This window comes from Ursus maritimus, unplaced genomic scaffold (assembly GCF_017311325.1).
Source record: "Ursus maritimus isolate PB19 unplaced genomic scaffold, ASM1731132v1 scaffold_5, whole genome shotgun sequence".
Lineage (NCBI taxonomy): Eukaryota > Metazoa > Chordata > Mammalia > Carnivora > Ursidae > Ursus > Ursus maritimus.
This window is the reverse complement of record NW_024426663.1, coordinates 1,704,647-1,720,494: the sequence shown is the minus strand read 5'-3', so window position 1 is coordinate 1,720,494 and position 15,848 is coordinate 1,704,647. Positions and strand designations below refer to the sequence as shown.

The 15,848-nt window shown below is 39.6% G+C and overlaps 1 protein-coding gene and 1 pseudogene across 1 annotated transcript in view; one reads left to right on the top strand and one right to left on the bottom strand.

The window, feature by feature from the left end:
* Nucleotides 1–15,848, top strand: part of CAMK4 (calcium/calmodulin dependent protein kinase IV) — a 209,837-nt gene that overhangs the window by 101,104 nt on the left and 92,885 nt on the right. The gene's annotated exons all lie outside the window — the stretch shown is intronic.
* LOC121100682 lies at nt 1,813–3,418 on the bottom strand (annotated as a pseudogene).

Genomic DNA, 15,848 nt, shown 5'->3' with positions numbered 1-15,848 from the left:
TAAGGGATCTGTGACCTGGAGAAGCCGGGAGCCCTGATTTACAAGACAAAGAGGCCAGAGAACTGCTGTGTGCAGCTAACTCACTTAAATATTGAGTTTGAGAGTGCAGCCAAATGGGTTGTTCTCTGACGGAAACTGTGTGACTCTTTGAAAGTGACTGGATCTCGGACTGGATGTGGTTGTGGGGAGAAGTGTGGTAAGAAGAAACATTTAGAGCTGGCTGGTAGACCTGGTGTACTTTGTATACCGGTCATGTTTTCAGCTTTATATGTGTACAGATACAGAACTTCCAATCACAGGTTAATATACTAGACACGCTTGCTATTTAAAAAAATACCTAAATGAAACACAAATAGATGTACCTGTGAAAGGAGTCATTGGCTTCTAACTTGATTTTCAAATGTTGGGTTTGCTTCAGTGAAGTGCAACTAGACAAATGCTGTTCTTTCTAGGACTGAGCCTGCTCATTTAAGAAGTCTCTATTTGAACAAGAAGGAAGGATTGGGTTTTCATATTGCTTCTTTTTGCCATATACTCGTAGGTGAGGCGAGGGGGCAAAGTTACTCAGGCTCGTCTCCAATGAGTAAGAAGTGCAGCAGGTGAGAGTCCACGATAGAAATGGCAGCATCTAACACCAGCATTGACGGCAGTCCCTGAATGCCAGACAGTGTGTGTCTCTGCAGTGCAGTGCTACTCTCTGCCTTGAAACAGTTTCCCTTTATAAAACCACAGAACACCACGTATTCTTTGATAGCACATTCTTCCTTTCTCAAATTCTATGTGAACACAGATGTGAAATATATATACTTCTCAAAACCCAGCTGTAAAGTATGCTGAGAAGAGAAGTATCATAAATTTTGAAATCAAATGATACCTCTCTAAACCAAGGGATTTTTTTTTTTTCTAATATCACCAGTTGTTTATGTATGGTCTGGCACAGGGAAACTTTAGAATCTCATATAATGAAGAATAGAATAATGGCATGGGGTTTTCAACTGAGTAGAAGTAGAATGACATTTTGAAACAATCTGTTAAAATTTAAAGCCAGAACAAACTAACAAAGACAGTTTAATTGAAGAAAAATTTAATAATTTAAGTGACAGTTGCTACTATAAATCCTATATTCTGTATTTCTTATTTGGTTATAGGCAATGATTTAAGTTACTCCAGAATGTAGAGGAATCTTTTGATTGATAAGGTTTGGAATTTTCTCTTAAATCAGTTTCTGATAGTCGTAACTTTTATTGGAACTAAGAATTATTAAAATTTAATGAAATGGAACTTCCAAGTAAATATCTACTTTTTATGAAAGTAAGTTGGCATGCTTTAGCAGTGGTCACACAAGAGATGTTTTTGGACTTGATTGTATTATTTCTTGCTGGTTAAAAAAATTATCAGTAAAATTTGTTGAGTGGTTGTTTTGTTTTCATAGTTGAGAAACTTTGAAAGGGACTAGCTGAACGAATGTCTAGGAGAAGAAACACTCAGAAATGGCATATGAATGCTCAGAATCCCAAAGGACAAAGGGCTGGTTTAGAAAATACTGGTTTCTGTCAAAAATCTTTGGTTGAATTGGAATAAGAGGCAGGTGAAGACATTTGGTGGGTTTGTGACTCATTCATTGGGAACGTAAAGCTCTGGTTTGCCCTTGCCGTTTTCTCTTCTCCACCTCTGTTATGGAAACATCTTCCTCAGAAGACAGGCGGGAAGAAAACGTGGACAGGAACCAAGTGTCAGATGGAGCTGCAGAGCGGTGCGGTAAGGCAGATGTTGTCAAACACAGTTACTGCTGGGCCAAATGGGATGAGAGAAAATCCCCTGGAGAAACCCAAGCTTTGAACGTGAATTGGATGGAATCTCCAGCATTGTCTCCAGAATAAACCATGCACAGAGATGTGTAAATGAGAGAAAGAGGAGACAAAGTCTCAAAAAGCAATTGCCTCCAGTGTTTGATTTCATACAGTTCATGAAGACGGAACTTCCTTATCTAAATGAAATGAATGAAGCCTACGAATCTCTTTACAGAAGAAAAGCAATGCAAGGAAAACAAAGTATTTTCCTAGTGAATTCAGTTAAAGATCTGCTCTTTCAGGGTAAAGGGGACTTTAGAAATTGAATTATTTATGCAATGTATTTATTAGATTGAGCCACATAAAACTGCCTCTCTTAAATCATTTTTTTTTACCTACAAAAATGGCAATTTTACAAGGTTCAACTAATAACTTTGGGACACTATATACCTAACGGGATAATTCAGTCCTCATTTTATGACTAGACCTAAACCTAAAAGGTCTGAAAGATTGCCTATCTGTCTGTCTGTCTATCTATCTATCTATCTATCTATCTCTTAAGCAGATTTTCTTTAAGTGGCTAAAACAAAGTTTAAAAGCAAGTAACGATAAGAGACAATGTTTCTGGTACAGGACCAGCAGTACAAAAAACTAGTGTATGCATACCTGGATAATCACCCGTTTTGCAATAGTGCAACTTTTAAGCGCACATTGTTGACTGTCCATAGTCCACGCAGAGTTACAACGCCACACTTAACAACATGCTGACAGTTCCCAAAGAAAACTAGTTAAAAAGGCATAACCCAGGGGCGCCTGGGTGGCACAGCGGTTGGGCGTCTGCCTTCGGCTCAGGGCGTGATCCCGGCATTGCGGGATCGAGCCCCACATCAGGCTCCTCCGCTGTGGGCCTGCTTCTTCCTCTCCCACTCCCCCTGCTTGTGTTCCCTCTCTCGCTGGCTATCTCTGTCTCTGTCAAATGGATGGATGAAATCTTTAAAAAAAAAAAAAAAGGCATAACCCAGATGTTTCCTCATTTGACCAACTCTATCTAAGTTCAGATGTGCAGAAGGGCTTAGATACACCCAGAGTAAGCCACATGCAACATGTTACTTGATCAATTTTCTAAAATAAGGTTTCAGGACAATAACAGTAAGATAAGGGAAGAAAACATGGAGGAATGAAGTTCTAATTACTACACGTGTATTTTTTGACAGCCGGGGGAAACCTTTTACAGATAAGTTACAAACAGAGAAAAGGCAAATAAACTGAACACATTCTCTACAGCGTCTTCACTTTGCTGTCATCTTTTGTACAAACCTTTCATAGTTTACTTGGCTGTCACCATCCATATCTGCTTCCCTGATGATTTCATCAACCTCTTCATCCGTTAACTTCTCTCCCATGTTTGTCAATCATGTGGCAAAGTTCTGCTGCCCTAATACAGCCATTGCCATCCTAATCAAACACACGGAATGCTTCTCTAATTTCTTCTTCATTGTCTGTGTCTTTCGTTTTTCTTACCATCATTGTCAGAAGTTCCGGGAAGTCAGTTGTGCCGATACCATCATCATCTTCATTAATCACATCCTGTAACTCTGCTGCTGGGGATTCTGCCCCAGAGACCTCATCACAGTTCCCAGTCCCTTTGTTGTTGTAGTTCCATCACCATCCTTGACTTCGGCAATCTGCCCTTCAGTCCGCTGCTCAGCCTGCAGCGCGTCACTCGGGCTCGCAGCCGCGGCCGTCGGGACTCGGTGCGGCTTCTGCCATTGCCACTCTGGCCGCACCGGCCTGGCACAACTGCGAAGACGGAACCTTTTTACTGATATAACGTGGGTTTTGAACATGCTGAACTTAAAACTGAGCAAAATGGGAAAAACAGATTCAAGAAAGTGTCAGAGTTTGAACAAATTAAGCAGATGGAAGCTTCAGTTTGGACTGAATTTTGCTGAGTTAAATGGGATCACAACTTTTGAAGAATGGCACGGCGATCATGTAGTTACTAGTTCTGGAGTTAGTCACCTGCTTTTACCTTTCTTCCTGAGGAGTACATACTTCAGGGTGTATCTAAATAATCACACTTCAGCCCTATCAGTATGGCTCCTATTGAGGAATAACTGATTGGGATTCAAGAGAATTATGCTCACCAATCATTTATAGTGTCCCTGGAATTTTGGAGACAAATATTTCAATTCTAGAATTGAGATGGAATTTTTAGCTATGTGGCTCAGCTCTTGGAAGAGATTGCATTCAGCTTACTCTAAAATCCATGCCCGTTCATGAAATACCCAGTACTGAGTCTTAAGAATTAATCTCGGTATGCAAATTCAGAATTTGTGAGTCTGAGAGCCAATCTCAGCGTGCCAGTTCAGCACGTATAGGTATTCTGACTCTCCTTAATGGCTGCGCAGCTGTGGGGTGAGATTATGGGCTCTGGAGCCAGACAGATGGAGTTCAGAATCACTTCCGCCGCTTACTACTTGTGTGGCTTTACAACAAATTGTATAAGTCTCTCCATCTTAGTTTCTTCATCTGTAAAATGTCTTTAAGAACATCTAGCTCATGGTGTCCTAGTAAAGATTTAAAGTGAGATAATTTGTGTAAAATGTTTCTCAATACCCAGGAAGCTTGTTATAAACAGGAACATTATTCTTATTATTAATTATAAAGGGTCCACACAGACACTTTATGTTATGATAGTACCCAGTTCATTCTATGCAATTCTGATGTCCTCATTAGCTTCATTTAAAACTGAGCAGTAAGCAGCACCCGACACACTGTGCCATTCTGTATGAATAAGATTAATTATATTGTTTTTAGAGTGCTTTTGAAATCTATGCTAAAAATGGGTATATATTTTGCTACCGTTATCAATCAAATTTAATGTGGCGCTAAATAAAAATTTCTGATCCTATGACCTCCTACAGAAACAAATCTTAGATGCTCATGATTGCTAGTTTTAGAACGCTTTCAACCTCATGGCTCTATTCTGGTTCTTCGCGTTGGAGCAGTGTGATAGATCCACAGTGTAGAAGCTGTTTCAGGTCTAAATTTTGTCATATTTTAGTTATTAGAATGTAAAGTTACCTATCAATTTCTGTAAGGATTTTTGTTGAATAATTTAATTTACTAGAAAATGCCTTTGACTTTTATGAATTTCCATAAATGCTAAAGGATGAAAAAGGCCTTTTATCTTCTTCTCAATTAGTTGAAGAAACACCCATTGTGATTTGCTAATCATTCTATGATTTAGTATTTAATATCTATTCATTTTTCCTTATATTCTTATGAGTTAACTCTTTGAGTGTATAACTATGATTTGCAGGAGAATTTGAAAGGTTGTTCTAGATTAAGTTACAGAATATACACAGGCCTTCTCCCAAATTCTTGGTAGGTGAATCTTCGGATCATCTCCATTAGGGGACATTTCTAGGTTCCTCCATTCTAAAATAGAGATAATACCATTTATCCCAATGGGTAAACTGAGGATTACCTGCTCTAGTCTCTTTCTCCCTAGCCTCTGGGAACACAGAAAATTGACCATGGGCCATTCATTTTTCATTTGCTGTGATGTATGTAAGAGAGATGTCTGGGGTCCATCTGGGTTAAAGATATGCATCTATTAAATGTTGCCATAGCCACTTTTAACCACTCATGGATGTGCTGTAAAAGTGAAGTCAAGGTCACCTTTGGTCAGTGATGGAAAGGAGAATATAAATCAGTAGCTCAAATAGACTTTTTGGGCCCAATTGATGTCCCAGAACACATTAAGGAAAGTAGCTTGCAGATAACAAGCTGTGTCAAGTGAAGTGAAACTTCTTCAAGCATTCTGTCATTGAAACCTATTGATTTTCATAGGAACTATTAAGCCAGGTTTCCTGGAATAGGAACAGGGATATTTCTATTCAGTTTGTGACAAGTATGTGTCTACAAGAGAAAAAGGTAGTGGGGTGGAATGCTAAAAACTTGGCCTGATTTGTATGCTTTACCATTCAGAGATCCACTTGGAAGTCTGAACATTCTTGCAGAGAATTATTTGTTGCAGTTTGATTTGTTTTCTTTGTTGATAGAAATGCTGCTGGAATATGTCACAATTCAGCTTGCTTATCTGTCCTCTCATTATGTTGATCTCTCATCAGTATTTTGTTGCCTTTTTAAAAATAAACACCGTATTCAGACAAGCTGCTGTGAAGGGTGGTGAGAGGTGGGGGAGAAAGAGAGACTGAGAATTTAGGCTCATGCTCAGGTGCTGTTGCCCGAAAGGAAACACATTTTACAGTGACACCATCTACTCAGATGATCACATTTAAACCTCTAGTGCTTTTATAAATAGTGGGCTTTTATAACTAAAGTGATCTTCACCCTTTGTATGGAGGCTGTGGAGCAGAAAAAGGAGATGCATAGCTAGCCAGAAACAGGAAATCTTACAGGAAGAGCTGATGTTGCCATATCCTAGTAGAAGAAAGAGACTAGAAACTTCTCAGAGAGTTGAATGGGAAAGGCCTTGTAACCAGAGGAGAGGTGCCGGGAGCATGGAAGTTGAGAGAAGCTGAGGTCGGATGATCAGAGCTGGGGAGTGATACCCAATGGACCACAGCCAGATTGCTGAGAGAGCCCAAAGGAGCACAGCCTACCAGCCACAAAGCAAACGGGATTCATAGCTTACGAGGAAGGGGAGAAGCTATAGTATTAGTATTAACAGAGAAAAACATTTCAATAAATTTTGATTTTTATATTTATGGTATGATGTAGAATGACGGTCAAAGCTGCATCCATCCAGACAATGTAAGAAGATGGGGGAGAGGGGCGCCTGGGTGGCTCAGTCGTTAAGCATCTGCCTTCGGCTCAGGTCATGATCCCTGGGTCCTGGGATTGAGCCCTGCATCGGGCTCCCTGCTTGGCGGGAAGCCTGCTTCTCCCTCTACCACTCCCCCTCCTTGTGTTCCCTCTCTCATGGCCTCTCTCTCTGTCAAATAAATAAATAAAATCTTCTAAAAAAAAAAAAAAGAAGAGAGGGGAGAAAGAAGGCTAAAAAGAAAAAGGATCAAGTTATGGAAATCCAAAACCATTAATCTGCAAAAAGAGAGGAAATGAATGACTATGTGCAGAGGATATTAATTAGAAGAGATTCAAATAATTTTCAGTACTGAATTATCGATTTTTTTTTTTTTAGTAAGCATCCTCAAATCGCCCTATGCCACTTCAGTAGTTTTAACAGTAAAGGAGTATAATGCTGATAAGAATGGTGCTCTCATTTAATGACACTGTGTGGCCCCATTCACCTGTTAACACAAAGTGCCCTGTGGGAGTTTTAGAAAAGAGACATGTCCAAAGTAACAATAGCATATAGAATTTGAACCCAGTACTTTTGAGTCCCAAATCTGGGTCCTTTCTATTTATACCAGCTGGGTCCTGATAGAAAAAAAGACCAAAAAAAAAAAAAAAAGACAAAAAAAGGTAGGAATGATCATGGTCTAGATCTGAGACTGAAACTGGATATTGCTCCTTGCTAAGCTGGTAAAGGATGAAAGCCTTTGTTGGCAGAGACACTGAGTGCATGTCTAAGTCACACTGTGAAACAAAGGTAAATAATACTCCCTATGTGCAGAGAACACAAGCAACATACTTCTTTTCCAAATGCTGTTAAAAGTTTAGTTTAATGAGTTTCAGCACACAATATTCACTAACAAAGAAAGAGGAATAGCTGGGGAGTGTGTAATGCTTGATATCAATCTTTGCACTTTGTCTCAGTGGTAGATGGGATGCAGTGACCCCAGGCATGGCTATGTGTATGGAATTCCAGTTTCTTCTCTGCTGCAAGTGTCAGCATCACAAGATAAATTCAGTTAAAGCTTCTCATATTTATCTCTACCGCAGAATTCTGAAAAATGTATCAAATAGGTTGTTACATCTACAGTGCTTTTTTTCCCCACAACATACCAGGCTGTCATTGGGAAGATTTTTTTTTTTTTTTTTTTTTTTAGATAATAGTCTAGAACTATTTTTCCATAGTAACATGAGGACACATTTGGGTATTGTGATCAGTGTCAGGGGTCATACATAATAAAGTACTGTAAGCTGTGAATGATTTTTTTGCATTGATAAAACAGATCCAAGATCACCATCATCATCTTTTAAATTTTGACATTTTTAAGAAGGGGAATGTGGATGAGTGTCAAAATTTACCTATCACATTTTTATCTGCCAAAAAAATTTAGGGTATCCTCTATTTCCTATGACAATTAAAATTCTTTCTAAGACTGGTGCCCTGGATATCTGGGGGAAAATACTTAAAATTTCCAGTCAAAGAAATCATAGTTTTTCCTCATTTAAGAGTCTCTATCAGTTTAAAAGAGTGTCTTTAGGGTAGATATTCAGTGTAAGTTTATCTGTCTCAGAGCTGTTTCTCCCTTGCCCTGTTCTTTCCATGCTTGCTTAAGTAACCCATGGGGTCATGGTCTCTCCAGTGAGGATGAAGTACCCATGTGCCACAGCCGTCACTAGCTGCTGAGTGCACTATACCCCTGACCAGGTGAGGGCCCCATCAGTTATAGACAGCTGGGGATACATCATAGGGTCACATAATGGTCAGATATTCAGGGACAGGTCCAGACCAGCCAGGCAGCGCAAAATCAGAGACCAGCCCAGTGCATGGATCTACTCCTTCTCTGAACCCTGACGGTCCTGGAAAGTATCAGAAAAGAAACAATGCTAGGGCATTGTCATGGAAAGTTGTGCATGTCCACCCAATTACTCATGCATGGGACCTTTAAACTCTGAGCCGTGTAACCCAGAACAGACTTAAGGACAAGCTAATGGGAGTAGATGGAAGATGTGCACATCACTCTAAAAAAAAAGATGTTGAGTAGAACTGGGCTGACACACTTGAGCTTCAGATTTCTAGAAGCATCTGGTCTCTTCAGAAAAGTGAGGATCTGGGGTTCACTTATGTTAAGATGATTTGTCAGCAAGGGAGGCAAATCCAGAGGAAGAATACTGCTGGAGCAATATCAACAACGATGTTTTTTCCCAAACCTTAAAGCATTAAGATTTCTGCTATCTCTTTATAATTCCAGCCCCAGAGCATGATTATATTGCTTTTGGGGTCATTTAAAGTAGTAATGTTTATAAGAGTATTTTTTGTTTTTGTTATTTGGCTGATTACAAAGTCACAAGCTTTTTGAATGCCTAACTAGTCAGTTTTATAACCAATAGATGATCACTTAGTTTTAGGATTAAATGGATATTTCAGAGCCTCTAGAGTATACAGAGTCCTACCCCTCACTTCACATGGTTTGGGAATTTTTCACCTGAATTGTTGCTGCCCAATTAAAAAGAATACAAAATCAAAACTAAACTTTGTGTTTCCATGCCTTCTTGGTAATTTTAAAAGTACTTTGAAAAGCACTGCCTTGACCACATAAAAACCACTAAAAGGTACTGATGCTGACAGGCTGGGTCCGGGGACCTGGAGAGGTCCTGCAGAATGAGCCAAGAGGGTCCCTGGCTGTGTGCAGGATAGAAATCAAATGTGAGCAAGCAAGAGGTGAAAGCAGAGTTTATTGAAGATATAGAGAGAATGCAGGCACAGTGTCTGGGAGACTCAGAAAGGAAAGGAGGGAGTCTCGTCTTCGTTTGGGGCCTGGAGTTTCTTTATTGAGAATCATGATGTACATGTCTTCTCAGGCCTCCAAGAACCACCTAGAACAAGGATGAGGGCCCAAGAGGGCCCTCTGCCTTGGAGCCTGGGGGCCTTGACATTGAGATGTCCAGTGCTGGTGATCTGAAATATGTATATGATAGCTGCATCCAGTCCTTCTCACCTGGGTCTTGCTTAGGTGTTATCTGTTCTAGAGAAATCATTAACTCCTTTTCTTACATTACATGTGTTGAGGTGTGTGCAAGGTGGGGGTGCAGCTCCTAGCGAGAACAGAAGTAGGGAAAGGAACAGAAAGCAGGTCTTTATGCATTCCTTCAGTTTCCCTATCTCAGCACTAAAAGGGAATGATGCAGTTTGTTAATTTCTAATAGAAATTAGAATTAGGACATTGCTGATACCCAGGTCTGTAATAACTCAGGTGTGACCTCGGAAGTCAATAGTGGTTAATAAATGTAAGAAACTGGTATTAAAATCTCTGTGGAGCTTAACCAAAGTAGTGCAGTTCTTATTCCAATCTTCATAAAAGATGAAGGAAAGCATTTAAATATAAATGCAAACAGATATCAGTTCCCCTCTTTGATCACCTTCAAATAAGAAGATTATATTGGCTATAGTTTAGGATTGTGATGAAGTTGTCTTTCACTTTTAGAAGAAAAGGGGAACTAAACCATATTCAAATTTATTTTTCCTTAGTAGGACTGGCACTTTCATAAATCCCAATATTTCTAAATTTAGTTTGTTTCAATTACAGTAATTTTTATGGGAAAACACAGAAAATTAAAAATAGAACGCTAGAAAATATTTACCTTACTTTTAGAAAATCCTTTCAGGAAAGGCACTGTACATCTACCATGAGCCAGGAGATTTCACATATATTTTCATTTCCTCCTTACAATAATGATCCACAACAATTGTGGATAGCAGTTATTATCTCTATTTTATCTATGAAGAAATCGAAATAATCCTCAGACAAGATAAGTGATTTTATCAAGGACTCTAAATGGCAGAATTAGAATTCAAGTTGCATTTTAAAGTAAAGTACAACCATGGACGTTCATTACAGAATTATTCATATTAGTAGCAAATTTTAAGAAATCCTAAGTATCTAGTGATAAAAATAGTCATTGATGACACTGGAGCATTAGGAAAGTATTTTATATTCTGCTTGTGAATGTTAGGTATCCATGAAATTTTATGGTATTTTTCATGAAAATTAAACAAAACTATCTCTCCATATTTGAGTATGTAAAGAAACACTCAGAGTTTAAAAAGTTGAAAGAAAATGAACCAAAATGCTAATAATGGCTGTGTTACAATGGTGGGTATGTTCCTCACTCTTATGTTTTATATTTCACATTTTTTTTTTACTGTGGCTATGATACTTCTCTAAAAATTTATACTACCTCTTTATTTTCTTCCAGCCCTGGCAACATGCCCCCAAAAAGAGAATTTGGGAGGCTGACATTCCATTCCTTTTTTTATCACAGGGTATCAACTTCTTTTTTGCATGGATCTGACTGTGCTAGTGTTGACGTGCCCTTATCAGGGAATCTAGGGGAGTAAGGACCCAGCAAAGCTTTCCTCTTGAACTGTCCCCCTACAGGCACAGAGACAAAGCAGAGAATTTGCAGTCACATCCCTCTACTTCTCTGCGTCCAGTCCCAAGGACCTCCCAGCTTCTCCTTCAGGAGCGCATAGTGCACTCCAGCTCACGTGGCTACCAGTTTCTGATTTTCATCATTTCCTCTTCTTTTAATCTTTTCTCTCATTGTGTTTAATACAAAGCATTGATCACCCAAATAAAGGCATGCTGTGCTGTTTGAAGAATAGGCCTCCTTTTGGCAGCTTGACGAGCTCTGTATCCTATAGTGGCGAAGAGGAGCAGACATGAAACATCACTCTCTGCTGCAGTGACTCCACCAAAGCTTTTACTCTTACTTATTATTTCTTGGAACATTCCTCGTTTACCTTGGGGGCAAGGCATTCTCCACTCTATTAGTATCAATAACACAACAAAAAATGTCAATAGATTCGAATGACAAGAGAACGGACTAAGCAATTCTAATCTCAACTAACCAAAGCTGTGAAACCAGGGATCTTTTCTTTGAGCCACCCATCCCTTGTATGCAAACACTAGCTTCTTCCTTCCTTCCTTCCTTCCTTCCTTCCTTCCTTCCTTCCTTCCTTCCTTCCTTCCTTCCTTCCTTCCACAGATTATTGTATACCAGGCATTGGTAAACAATGCTGGGAATACTGATGTGTACAAAATGGACAAAACCCTGGTGTCATAGAGCTTGTGTTCTGGTACTGTATGTTGGCTAATTGAATGTAAATTTAAAAAAAGAAAAAATAATTAGTAATTAAATGATAACATAGATATTATAAATGTTATAAATAGATTAGAGTGATATGATTCATGGTGTATGTATAAATGTGTATGTATGTGTAGTCACTTTTGATGGAGTGTCCAGGGAAGGCCTCTCAGGTACTCTCTGAGAAGTCAGAAGGTCTTGTGAAAGAGGAAGTAGCAAGTGCAAAGGCTTTGGAGTCTGGTCTAGTGCTTGAAGGACCTGTGTAGAGAGAAAAATGACATCAGATCAAAAGGGCGAGACTAAGCTGCCCAGAGTTTTATGGTCCATGGTAAAGAGTTTGCATTTATTCTAAGCACAATGAATGCCAGTAAAGACATTTGAGTTGGAGAGTGACATGATCTGATTTATAAAGACATCACTCTGGCTTGTGTGCAGAGGGAATGATTGTAAAGGGTAAGAATCCAAGCAGAGAGATTAGTTAGGAAGTATTTCAATACTTCTGCAGCCTTTAAAGTAGAAGAAAAACCAGACCAGAATGGTGACATGGAATAATCAATTTTATTTGAAGAATGGAGTGATCAAATATATCAAATGCTGCTGACAGGATAAGATGAGTAGTTTGGCTCCAAGTGCTCCTCCAAGGAGGCTACTGATTTTTTTTCTATAAGAGCAGTTTGGAGGAGTTCTTGGGATGAAGCCAGACTGGGTTGCACTGACAAATACAAGGGGGTGGGTGGAGGAAGTGGAGAAAGAAAGCAGAGACAACTCTGGAGAGTTTTTCTGTGGTGGGAAGCAGAGAAATGCCTTGAATGCAGGAAGAGAGGTGAGGCACAGAGGGATGAGGTCTCTTTAAGGATAAGAGGTATTAAATCAGGTTTGCCCCCATATATTCTTAATCCCAGGGAGAGATACAAAGATGCAATAATGGGAAAAGAGCTGGTGAAAGATGTGAAGTCTTTTCTACTTTATATATGGTGTTTTCTCCGTTCTTTTCTGTGGTAAGCCAAATCTGTTTCTAGTGAGAGTCTAGCATGAGCCAAATCTTTTGTATAAACTTGTTCAGCTTGTCATCTCTCCCAGGAATATTTTAAGCCTGTTTCATTCACTGTAAAATAAAAGGCTGTTCCTTGTAAAGAATTTCTGGCATCTGTGAGCAGAAAGGCTTAGATTTTAGACTGTAGGAATGAGGGAGCGAGGTACCTCCCTTGAAGGAGGCTGCCCTGTTCTGAATCTACTTGACTATAGAGACTTCAGGTTCTTAAATATAAGCATCTTTCTTTCTGGTTTGAACTTCACAGAGCCGTTCTTGTCTTGCCTAAACTCTATTCCTATCCTCGGGCTCCTCCTCCATTGGAAAGTTCTACTTCTCTCCTTTTTGCCCTGCCAGTTAAGAGTCTACAGGGAGTAGGAGGCGGCTATTAACAGAACTATCAAAAAATGAGTTTCGCAGTTTTCAAAACCAAGCTTATTTGATTGACATGCTTTATTAGAGTTTGTCTTCCCGTACTGGTGAGAACAAGGGTGGTATTATGCTAGTCACTGTTAAATGTAAAATAAGATATTGGTTCCTCTACAGTTAATATCTCCTTCCTGTCCCATCCCATCATGTCCAATGCTCATCACTGCCTCCACCCCTGAACCATCACCTCCAGTGTGCCGCTGCCCCTTTCATTCTCCTCTTTACTGTGTCCAAACTCACACTGAAGGATCAGGGAGAAGAGCGTTCAAGATAGAAGACTATCTAGTACAAAGTGAAAACGCCCAGAAATGGAAAAGATTTTGGCTTCTTCAGAGATGAGTTGGATGATTAGTGAGCTGGAATGAAAGGGGACAGCTAGTAGGTGTGTTCAGTACCACGGACAGGGCCAGAATGTTGCGAGCATCTTTAGGAATCTGCTCCCCTAGTTTTCCCTCCTCAGGAAGTGGCAATTTTATGTTTCCCATTTCTGAAGCTGAAAAACTTGTAGTCAACTTTTACACTTTACTTTCTCTTACATCCCGTAGCCGGTCCATCTGCAAATACTGTTTTCTCTTCCTTAAAATTATCCATCTGCTTCATACCTCTGTCATCCCTACCAAACCTCCACAATCTCTCCCTGGAATAACTGCTCTGACTTGTTATTGCATGTCCCTGCTTTGACTCTTTCCATTATCCTCACCTCTGTAAGATTCAGAGCATCTTTTTTTTTTTTTTTTAAGAGAGGGCGGGGAGAGGGGCAGAAGAAGAGGGAGAGAGAAAATCTCAAGGCCCCACACTGTGTGGAGCCCTATGTGAGACTCAGTTGCAGAACCCTGAGGTCATGACCTGAACCAAAATCAAAAGTCAGATGCTTAACTGACTGAGACACCCAGGCTGACCTCAGAGTATCCTTTTAAAACTTAACTAAGATCCTGTCATTCATTTCTCAAAACCTTCCAGTTGTGTCTGACCTGTCCTGTACTAAAATGCCAAGTTCTTACCTGGTTGACACGGCTCTTTATAACCTGACTCCTGGTCATGAGGAGGTTCCATCATCATCTACTACTTTCCTCCTCTGTCACTTTGCTTTGGCCTCCTTGCTGTCACTCATAGCTGAGGGCCTTTGTATTTGCTGTTTCTGTGTCTGAAACACTCCTTCCTCAACTCCAAGTGGCTATGTACCTTGTTACCTTGTCAGAGAGACCTTTCCTAACCATCCATCTCAAATAGCATCCTTCACCACCCCATGTCCTTTACCTTTTTTTCCTTCCTTAGTATTTATCAACTCTGGACCTTTTATTTATTTACTTCTTCTTTTCTTTTTATCTTCACTAGAACAGAAGCTTCTTAGGACATAAAATTCCTAGGAAGTTTATGTGTTTTGTTCACTCCTGTATCCTCATGCCCAAAATAACATCTGCATGTAGTGGGTGCTCAAAAATATTTGTGGAATAAATGGATGAAATTAACTGGATACAGATGTATATAGATTGACAGATTGGATGATGAGAAGATTGTGTTCTCTTTGTATTGTTTATACCTTCTCAGTGGATTAGAAGCAAGGCTGTGATAGGAGAGTGAAGGGAGGAGGGAGTATTGGATATTAGAGGAGAGAAAGTGTACAGTGTTCTGTTGCAGAGTGGGGGGCTGAGGGTCCCTTGAGATTTGGGTCATAAGTTCAACATGAGACCAGTCGATTGTTGTACATTTCATTTCAGACACCAGTTCAGACACAGACGTGGAGTAAAAGAAAAGTTGAGTTTAACGAATTTAAGGGTTTTACCTGGCAAGTCCAACAGAAAAAGATAAGGCAAAGGAGTTGGGAGACTATGCAGATCAGTGCTTTTCCTAACGGACCATGGAATTTATGTAAGAGCTGAAAAGACAAGAGGTAGAAAGCAGAGAGTGTGAGGTTTCAAATCAGTATTTTTGAAGTGGTGTAACTGATGGTAATGATAAAGCCTGGGATATGACCATGGGAATGGTTGACTAAGAGTGGAGGAAGAAATCGTTAGATTTGAAGAAATGGCAAAGAAACTAGAGGCAAGGATGTTGATAGGATCATTCACGTGAAAGTTGAAGTTGTTAAGAATGACGACAGGATCAGTGGTTGAAATAAAGATGCTGAAACATGCTGAAATCTTCAGTATTGGATGAATAACGAGATAGGAAGATAACGAAAACAAAAAAAGGTTGCAAGTCATGTTGGCTGATGGCAGACATTTCAAAACAGCTGAGATTTTAGGGGGACAAAGGAGGAGAAATGGTTTAGGTATAGCAATGGGGAACAAGAAGAACACCTATCTTTCCAGACCCTGTGGTACAGAAGATGATGAAAAAAGTAAGGTATCATGAGATGTCCAGGTTTCCATTAGGTCAAAAATATAAAGGGAATAATTTTAACTTGGTTAAAGTTCCATAGTTATTGAAGATACCAGCCTCAGTATTTTTATCTGTGTACCACATTTTATTTTTGCGTGTTCAAACAGTAGTTCTTAGTTTTTAGATCCTTGTAGGCTAAGACTGTCATTCTTGAATTTAACAAAGTGCCAGCTGTCAAGTCTTTTCACCAAGCATGTTAGTGCCAACATATACTTGTTGATATGTCAGAAAACAGGATGCTAAAT